The 8,068-nt window shown below is 44.8% G+C and overlaps 1 long non-coding RNA gene across 2 annotated transcripts; it reads right to left on the reverse strand.

Moving 5' to 3' along the window:
• Positions 1-1,033: 1,033 nt before the first annotated feature.
• On the reverse strand, positions 1,034-3,336 carry LOC130110844 (uncharacterized). Of its 2 annotated transcripts, none has more exons than XR_008810076.1 (3): positions 3,322-3,336; positions 2,391-2,537; positions 1,034-1,174 (listed from the first exon to the last, which is right to left on the reverse strand). It is a non-coding gene; the product is annotated as an uncharacterized LOC130110844 (long non-coding RNA). The 2 variants fall into 2 exon arrangements; XR_008810077.1 differs by having other exon boundaries at positions 2,391-2,595.
• Positions 3,337-8,068: the final 4,732 nt, after the last annotated feature.

Here is an 8,068-nt window from a genome sequence, read left to right on the forward strand (position 1 = left end):
TAGATAACATTCGTTATTTCCTCAGTATTACTGTTGCAGCCGAAACAGACATCCCAGAATCAGAAACTTTATTCCACGTGATTTATCAAAACCAAGTTATGTTTTTCAATAATAGTTACATTATTAAAAGTTCACCAAATTAGAAATGACAGTTTGATCAATTCGAATTTAACCCATACATTGCCAAACCTTAATGATTAAGGTAAAGAGAATACATATTCAAAGATCATTTACATATCAACACCGTAATAATAAAAACAGTGTACAAAGTGGTAAACCCCCAGTTCATTAAAATAATGAGTCAGGCCAAACAGAATTATTCATCCACTGTCACTCTCTTAATTTACCCACAAGTTCTGTGTCAGACAGCCATTTAAGCAACTGGTTTTACCAGGTTTCTACATGTAATCCATCATTTAGAAAAAATATGGAAAAGAAAAAACAAAAGGGACAAAAATCAAGGTGCATTGGTATATGGCAAATGCATGGCAGGACAGCAGAAGGTCGTGGCAGTCATTTTCTGAAAAGGAAAGGAAAACAAAACAATGGCTGAGTAACATTTGCACGGCACATTTTAAATCACGAGTGTTTCAAAATAAAACTGAAAACTTAATACATAAGATTCAATTGGTGACGAGCTGAAGTGGACAACTCACCAGATATCCCTCATCTGATAGTTACATATCTGGCTCTGTAGAAAATGACAAAAACCAAAGCCCTTTAGTACCTTTTACCATGTCTTGAATGTGGTATGATTATGAGTGACTTTGTTTAGTTCTGCTCATCTCAGGGGCCATCCTTTCGTAGCTCAGCAGCTTATTTATATGAAAGCATCCTTGCATTTAATTAAGTGCATAATCATTTTACCGTTAGTGTAGATCAAAACTAAAAGACAACTCACGCCAAGCATAATCAGTAACGCGTGTCCCGTGAGTGACCTTGCAGGAGTATTTCTCGTCACCCACAGGAGTGAAGGTCACGCTTTTGGTGAGGTGGAACTGCCAGCCTTGCTTGAAGGCCAGGTCAGTCTGCTCGGCCCCAGGGATTTCCTCGCCATTCTTCAGGAGTTCGATCGTAATGTCAGGTGGGTGGAAGCCCTTAACGTCACAGATCAGGGTGTTTGGCTTCCCGAGCGCCCCAGGCTCGTGACTGTACACGTTAACCTGTGGTGCGGCTGCACATCGGGGGGGGGGGGGGGGACCACAGGTAAGTAAATACCAGTGCCACGAGTGTACAGGTGGTTTCTACATCTTGCTGGCTAAACTTGAACACTTCTAGTCTCTCTATGTGCTGTAAGCCACGAACGCCATCGAAGGCGCTGTGGAACAGATCGAACTTAAAATCGAAACTAAAAATGTGTTGAGAAAGGGTGGGGGAATCCCACCACACACACAAAAATAAAAGACATCCTTTTAAATATGTTAAAACAATTGTTAAATTATCGTCTGGGACCCTTTATTAGAATCTATCACAGTTTTACACAAAACACCCAAGTTTTCATCCTCTAGAGCCTCAATAAAAATACATGTCATAGTTGGACTGATACAGTCAGTCTTGCTTGCTAAACTTCCATCCATCCCATTATCCAAGCCGCTTATCCCCGGCGGGGCCGCGGGATGCTGGAGCTGCCCCAGCAGTCACCGGGCGGCCGGCAGGCACCCCGGACCGGCCGCCACAGCGCGGCGGCACGTCCCCGCCTGGACGGACCGTCTGGGCCACTTCACTGTGCGGCATTCACTTGGTCAATCAATCAATTGTCGACGAACAAAAATGGTATTGATAATAAACTAATACGATAAAAATGGCATTGATAATAAACTAATACGATAAAAATGGTATTGATAATAAACTAATACGATAAAAATGGTATTTATAATAAACTAATACGATAAAAATGGTATTTATAATAAACTATACGATAAAAATAGTACTGATAATAAACTATACGATAAAAATCATTTGTTGAAGGGGCGAAGCTCAAGTGCGTTGTTTAAAATGCTGCGTAAAGGGTGGCGCAGTAAGTTCATACTTAAAATCGAAACTGAAAATATTTTTGGCAGGGGGGAAGGGAATTCCACCACACATAACAAAAAACACATCCTTTTACAAATCTTCAACAAATTGTTAAATTATCCTGAGAGCCTTTATAGGAATCTGTCAGAGTTTAACACAAAACACCGAACTTTTCACCCTCTAGAGCATCCATACAAGCGCATGTCCTAGTTGGACCGACATGCGAGCGTGTCGCTGCGCAGGCCTCAATGTGTAAAATGTACAGACTACTAAGCCTGTTTTTACCGATAGATTTCTAAGCCTAAATTAAATGTAAAAAGAAAATTGTGGCGTCACACGTACATATTTAGCAACGTTGCCAGATCTGGTCTACTTACATGTTTTGGACTCCACACTGCTCCAGATGACTGCGAAAGCCACGAGAGAGATAACAGCCCTCATGTTTACCCGCATCAAGTCCTCGTTGTTCCTCAGCGCGACGTCCGCAGCGACAGACAGCTCGTCGATCAGTGCTCCTTCACCTCCTGGACGGCAGCATAAAGCGGCGCTGAATACATCATGGCAACGCCCATAACGACCAACCTAATTCCAACAGCCAATCACAACTCTACATTTTTGTTGCTAGGTAAGAAAAGATTTGACAGGTTATGGATGGACACCTTGAATTCCCCGAAGCAGCTTGAATATATCCATGGGGATCCTACATACATTGACATTAAACGGTACTTTGGGAATTTAAAAGGTCGTAGCTAAAATAGCCGTCCAAGAAATACAAGTATGTTTGGAGAACAAGCCTTACAAGGATGTAGTTAAGAGAATTGTTCTATGCATCGCAGTGCTGCTGAGCTTTCCAAATAGTGTCTGTACAGAGGTGTTAAACCTTTCATTACATCTTAATTTTGTTTAAAAATATGTCGGTGTGTCCCTGGGTGTTGATGCCGCTTACCCACCGTTCATTTAAAAGAAAAAAAGTTATCTGATGTTATAACAGCTAACTGTTACGAGGTGTCAAATGACGTTTTGATAATTACTGTACCATGGTTTAATATGCAATAGCTGCATTAATGTGAGTATAATCATCAGCTGTGCTTTTTGGTTAATAAGAGTTTAATGCCAAGAAAAGGGGGGATGTCATGTCTATGGTGACCACGCCCCTCAGGGGGGCAAGGGCATTGTGGGTAGGCTCGTGCCAGTTGGTTCTCTAATAAAGCGCGCCCAGCAAGAGACCGCAAATTCGCTGTGTCGTCCAAGTTATTGAGATTCTGTATAAACTGCTTAATTCAGTATAGTAGAGATACAACAACTCACAAATCACAAGGCAAGGAAACAATGGATTAAATCCTCCCAAGGCAGTGTATGACTCTAGGCTATGGCAATATTTGTGTTCATGGAAACCACCCACGCAGACAGCACACACCAGTTATACTGATACTACATAATAATGTGACCGACTAGGAATTTTCTTACAACAATTTCCGCTTCCGGTGTGGGAAGACGGCTGCGCGCAGGGGCGTAGCACAAATTCTGGGCCCTATACATAAGCAGTCTCTGTGGGCCCCTTTCCTCTTTTGTCTCTCACGCATCACTTTTTTGAGTTCTAGCATACTGTATATTATTTGCAACCACAGGACATTAATCTATTTTAACCTGACTTAACCTAACCTTAACTTAGCTTCACTATCTTGCAGCGATTGGAAAAAATGTATAGTATCACTTCAAACGTTGATGCATGTTAGGGTACTGACACTGACACCAATGATGTTTATTCCACAGTAAATGCCCACTGACGGGACTTCTTGTTTGCAAAGTCATTGATTAGATCTTTAAAGTTCAGTTGTTTTGCTACTCGGCTTTCAGTTGAGAGTAGTGCCAGGCTGGTCAGCCTCTCCTGGGACAGCGTTGATCTGAGGTAGTTTTTAACTAGTTTTAACTTGCTGAAAGCCCGTTCACCCCCAGCAACAGTCACAGGCGGTGTGTAGAAAATCCTGAGTGCTATACAAGTTTCTCCAAAAATACTCTGCAGCTGCATCTTATAGACGGCATTAAGGAGCTCAAGAGGCGACAGAGTTGTTTTGTTTGTTGTTTTAAAATGAATGGACCGAGACCTTTTCCAAATTCACGCCGAAGCTTTGATTTATCCCACAAGCCAGATTCCGTGTTCATATAGCCCCACCTCTAACCTCAACACGTCATTAGCCTGGATAACATCTAGGATTCTGGGTAACGCAGTTTCTAACAAAGGCATCTATAACAACACAAAAAAGAACTGCGTTACCCAGATTTCCCCACCCTAACCTCAGCACATCACTAGCATGCAACATCTAGGATTCTGGGTAACGTAGTTCCTAACAACGACAGATAACAACACAAGAGCATGTGAAAACGTGGTGCCATATATTGTGCTAAGGTGCAGCATTTCATTTTCAAATTCAGCTGTGAGTTCCTTTTCGCATGTTCTCATCAGAGCCTGGCATGTCTTTATCCGCTATTCAGTCGGCTCTGTCAGCTTCAGAATAGGTGCAAATGTTTCACATATGGTTGCTGCGGTCTGGAACCCTACACTCAGGTCACTGATGATGCTATCCATTGCAACAAAAAATATATTGTTTCTGAATGAATTTTTTGTATGCTCTTCAGTTCCACCTTCTTGTGTCATCTCATCAGGCATGTGTTTCCTTTTCTGCTTTCGTCTCTCTTCACTTCGAAATTGAGCAGAGATCTCCATTTCTTGTGCTACTCGACAGGCCTTGGCGAGCAGGGAGTCCCATTCATTGCGAATAACCTGTATTTCATCTTGTAGTGACTTGATGTTTGCAGCCTCAACATCTAGAGAAATATCTCCTGCCTGAAGAATCAGGTTTTGGTTCTGCATGCACTGTAGGACCTTTACCCACACAGCTTGGCGAGTGGTCATAATCAGCTAAACGAAGAATTTCGTCCGTCACTTTTAAGCTACCACATACGAAAAACATACATGGCTAGCTGGCTGCCCAAAGGTTAGCAAACTATGCTGTTGGCCATGTCTCCTGTTTCCTACAGAATGCAGTCTGGACCACGGCAGCTCATGGCGATTTAAACAATCTCATACGGCAATGAAAGAACACCAGCGTGCACCTGCACACATACATTGCGTGCGTGCGTGTGTGCGTGCGTGCCCTGGGTGGGTGGGCGGGTGGGGGGGACAAGGTAGCATACCCAGCTTCAAAGGTCACCGCTCGCCACTGCCACACAGTGAGAAGGACGACTACATGAAAGGTCTTGAAATAGTTCTTCAGACCATTTGCCTCAGACCTGGCTTCCCTTGTCAGATTGGATGTGGCTAAGATATTCCAGTGCCTCAATGGTTGAGGGTAAGTGAGTTGCCACAACTCGTACTGCATCAACGCGGGAAGAAATTAGTCAACAGCTGTTTTCCCTAATTTTGCCTTCGCTCCCTTCCTTTTTTCTTTTCTTTTCTAGAACCCGGATTTTGCTTTCTTTGGGAAAGACATGACTCTGTGCTTGTGCATTCACTCGCGACAGGACTAGATGAGCTGCATTGAGAGATGTTTATGAGGGGTGGACTAAACCATTTTGCACTTTTTGTAAGGGGTGAGAGAGGCCTCAGAGAGCCTCCACTATTTTCTTTAAGTCCCTCAACCAATGTATTGAGCCAATTTTTACTGAAGTTATGACACGAATTAGCTAGAAATAAAAGTTTGAAAACCAAAACAAACTTTTAATTCCAGGCTTCTCGAGGCCCCCCCCCCCCTCGCGGGCCCTGGTAGCCCACCCCACCCCCACTGGGACGCCGCTGGCTGCGCATATTTGCGTTTGCAGTGGCCTCACCCAGTGCTGTTGTCGGAAGATGGCGTCACCCAGTACCGTCCATGCAGTGTCTTTGTCCACGTCTGCATCTAAGTTTTGTTTTTCGTTTGATGGCTGGGAGAGCGGGGCAGGCTAAGCTAAGTGCTAGCCCATGCAGACCGGCAATTCCAATAACACTGAGGTCTGGCGGCGGCCTCACCTGGCATTGACTGTGGTGTTTTTGATGTCGTCGTATGGAGTGCGGGGAGGTGTGTCGAGGGTGTCTGGCTGGGAGAGCTGGTGCTGGATCAGCTGGGAGAGCTTGGTGTGCTTCGTCCGGTGGGCCCGGGGACCACGGCCCCTTCCTGGAGCTGCACCCGTGGAGGAAACGCTGAGGGCAGTCTGACAGGATGCGGAAGCAGGGCAGGCTAAGCTAACCGCTAGCCCATGCAGACCGGCGGTTTCGACAGTCACCCTGGCTGGTGTTCGATCCCTTGGACAGTGATGTTTTGTTTAGTTTGGATATGTGTGTTAGTTTGGATATGTGTTCTTGTAGTTTTTGGATGTGTTGTTGTCTTAGTGTTGTACTGCTGTGGGCTGGGGGAAATGGCATTTCGTTTCATTTCATGTACGCCTGTGCATGAAGTGAAATGACAAATGAAGAGTTCCTGATTCCTGATCCTAAGGTAATCACACAGCACAGCTGAAAGCTAGGCAATGTCACACAGAACTGTGTAATGGAAAAATACGAGCTTATACGGGTTCTGCTGTAACCTTGGTACTGAGACAAACGGCCACTTGTTTCTAGTTGGATGTCATGTACTGCTCACATGTTTTGCGTACGACTTGTGTTTCGCTTACAACTGATCCTTCCGCTGCTGTGGGCACGTCCTTGGTGCTGAGACAGCGGCTGCTTTCTCCATGTTTACCTTAGTCTAGTAGTGATCTTCCCCACAACAAAGATGGCTGGTACATGGCTTTCCCATGGCAGAAGGGGAAGTAGCTTGCACCTGCAGATGGAGGGGGGGGGGTTGCTCCTCTTGTCTGGTGTCAGAAGGCCACATTCTATCCTGATATGAAGGTGTTTGTCTCACCCTATAAAAACTCATGTATCTAATGCTCTGGGCTCTTTCTTGCCTTAGCGAGACTGAATCCACATATGTGCGATTTTCTGTGAATTAAACTCAGAGAGACATGACTGTCTATTTTCTTTTTATCATGAAGTTTGCCACCACAAACTTGGTGTTGTCGGCAGGATCACTCGTGTGGAGGGGGGCTTCTGGGACTCAGCGCGGCAGGTAACAGAGAGTATACACCCTGAAGATTGGGACTTCAGCCTCAACTTCCCAATCAAAGAGGGGAGAGAAGTGGGGGCCTGACGGCTGAGGACCGGAATCTCTCCCCGCTGTGATCCAAAGGGGGAAAAAAACAAACAAAAAACAAGGTGGTAAACTACCATCTCCCTTTCTGGTAAGATTTCTCAAATTTCTGTAAAAGAAAATTGAGAAAGAGAGAGTGCATAAGATTCTTACATTGTGTTCAACTTGCATAACTGACGAGTTACTAGGGCAGGGAGACGCTGGTGATCAGGGCTGGTGACCGGGGCTGGTGATCGGGGCTGATGATCGGGGCTGATGATCGGGGCTGGTGATCAGGGCTGAATCACCACCACAGAATTTAGATTACTAGGGCAGGATGACCGCTCGTGAATCTAACAAGAGGCAAAAGTGAGGAATAATAAGGTGAGGATTAACAAGCAGGTGTGAAAAGAAAAAAAGATAATCTTCACCAAGCAGGAGTGTAAAAAAAGAGGAAGAAAAAAAATAGCCCACCACCACCCGCTTATCCAAATTATATTGTTATGAAAAGGAATTACGGTGGAGGATCGGTGAGCCAAGCTCAGATGTGGATAGAGTGTGGCGTCACAGAAGAGAATCATTCAGTTTAAATCAAATATGCTTGTTAAGGGAAAGATCAAAACTAGAATGAAAAGGCAGCTAGAGAAACGCAAGACAGATCGAAATGATCAAAGAAAAATAAGTTTATCCCGTTCAAATTGCTTCGGGAGGCATTATACTGTTGGGAAAGAGAAGCTGAACGTAGGGAAAGACAGCGACAGGAAGGGACCACTAACCCAGTCTCTCAGTGTGCCAAAATAAGCGATCCTGATCTGGACTCGGCCCCGCCAAGGCGACGCCCTCAGAACACCGCCATACACCCTCCCAGATCGACACCCGCCTCAGCCAACACCTGTCCCGGCACCCCCACT

This window comes from Lampris incognitus, chromosome 3, assembly GCF_029633865.1.
Source record: "Lampris incognitus isolate fLamInc1 chromosome 3, fLamInc1.hap2, whole genome shotgun sequence".
NCBI lineage: Eukaryota > Metazoa > Chordata > Actinopteri > Lampriformes > Lampridae > Lampris > Lampris incognitus.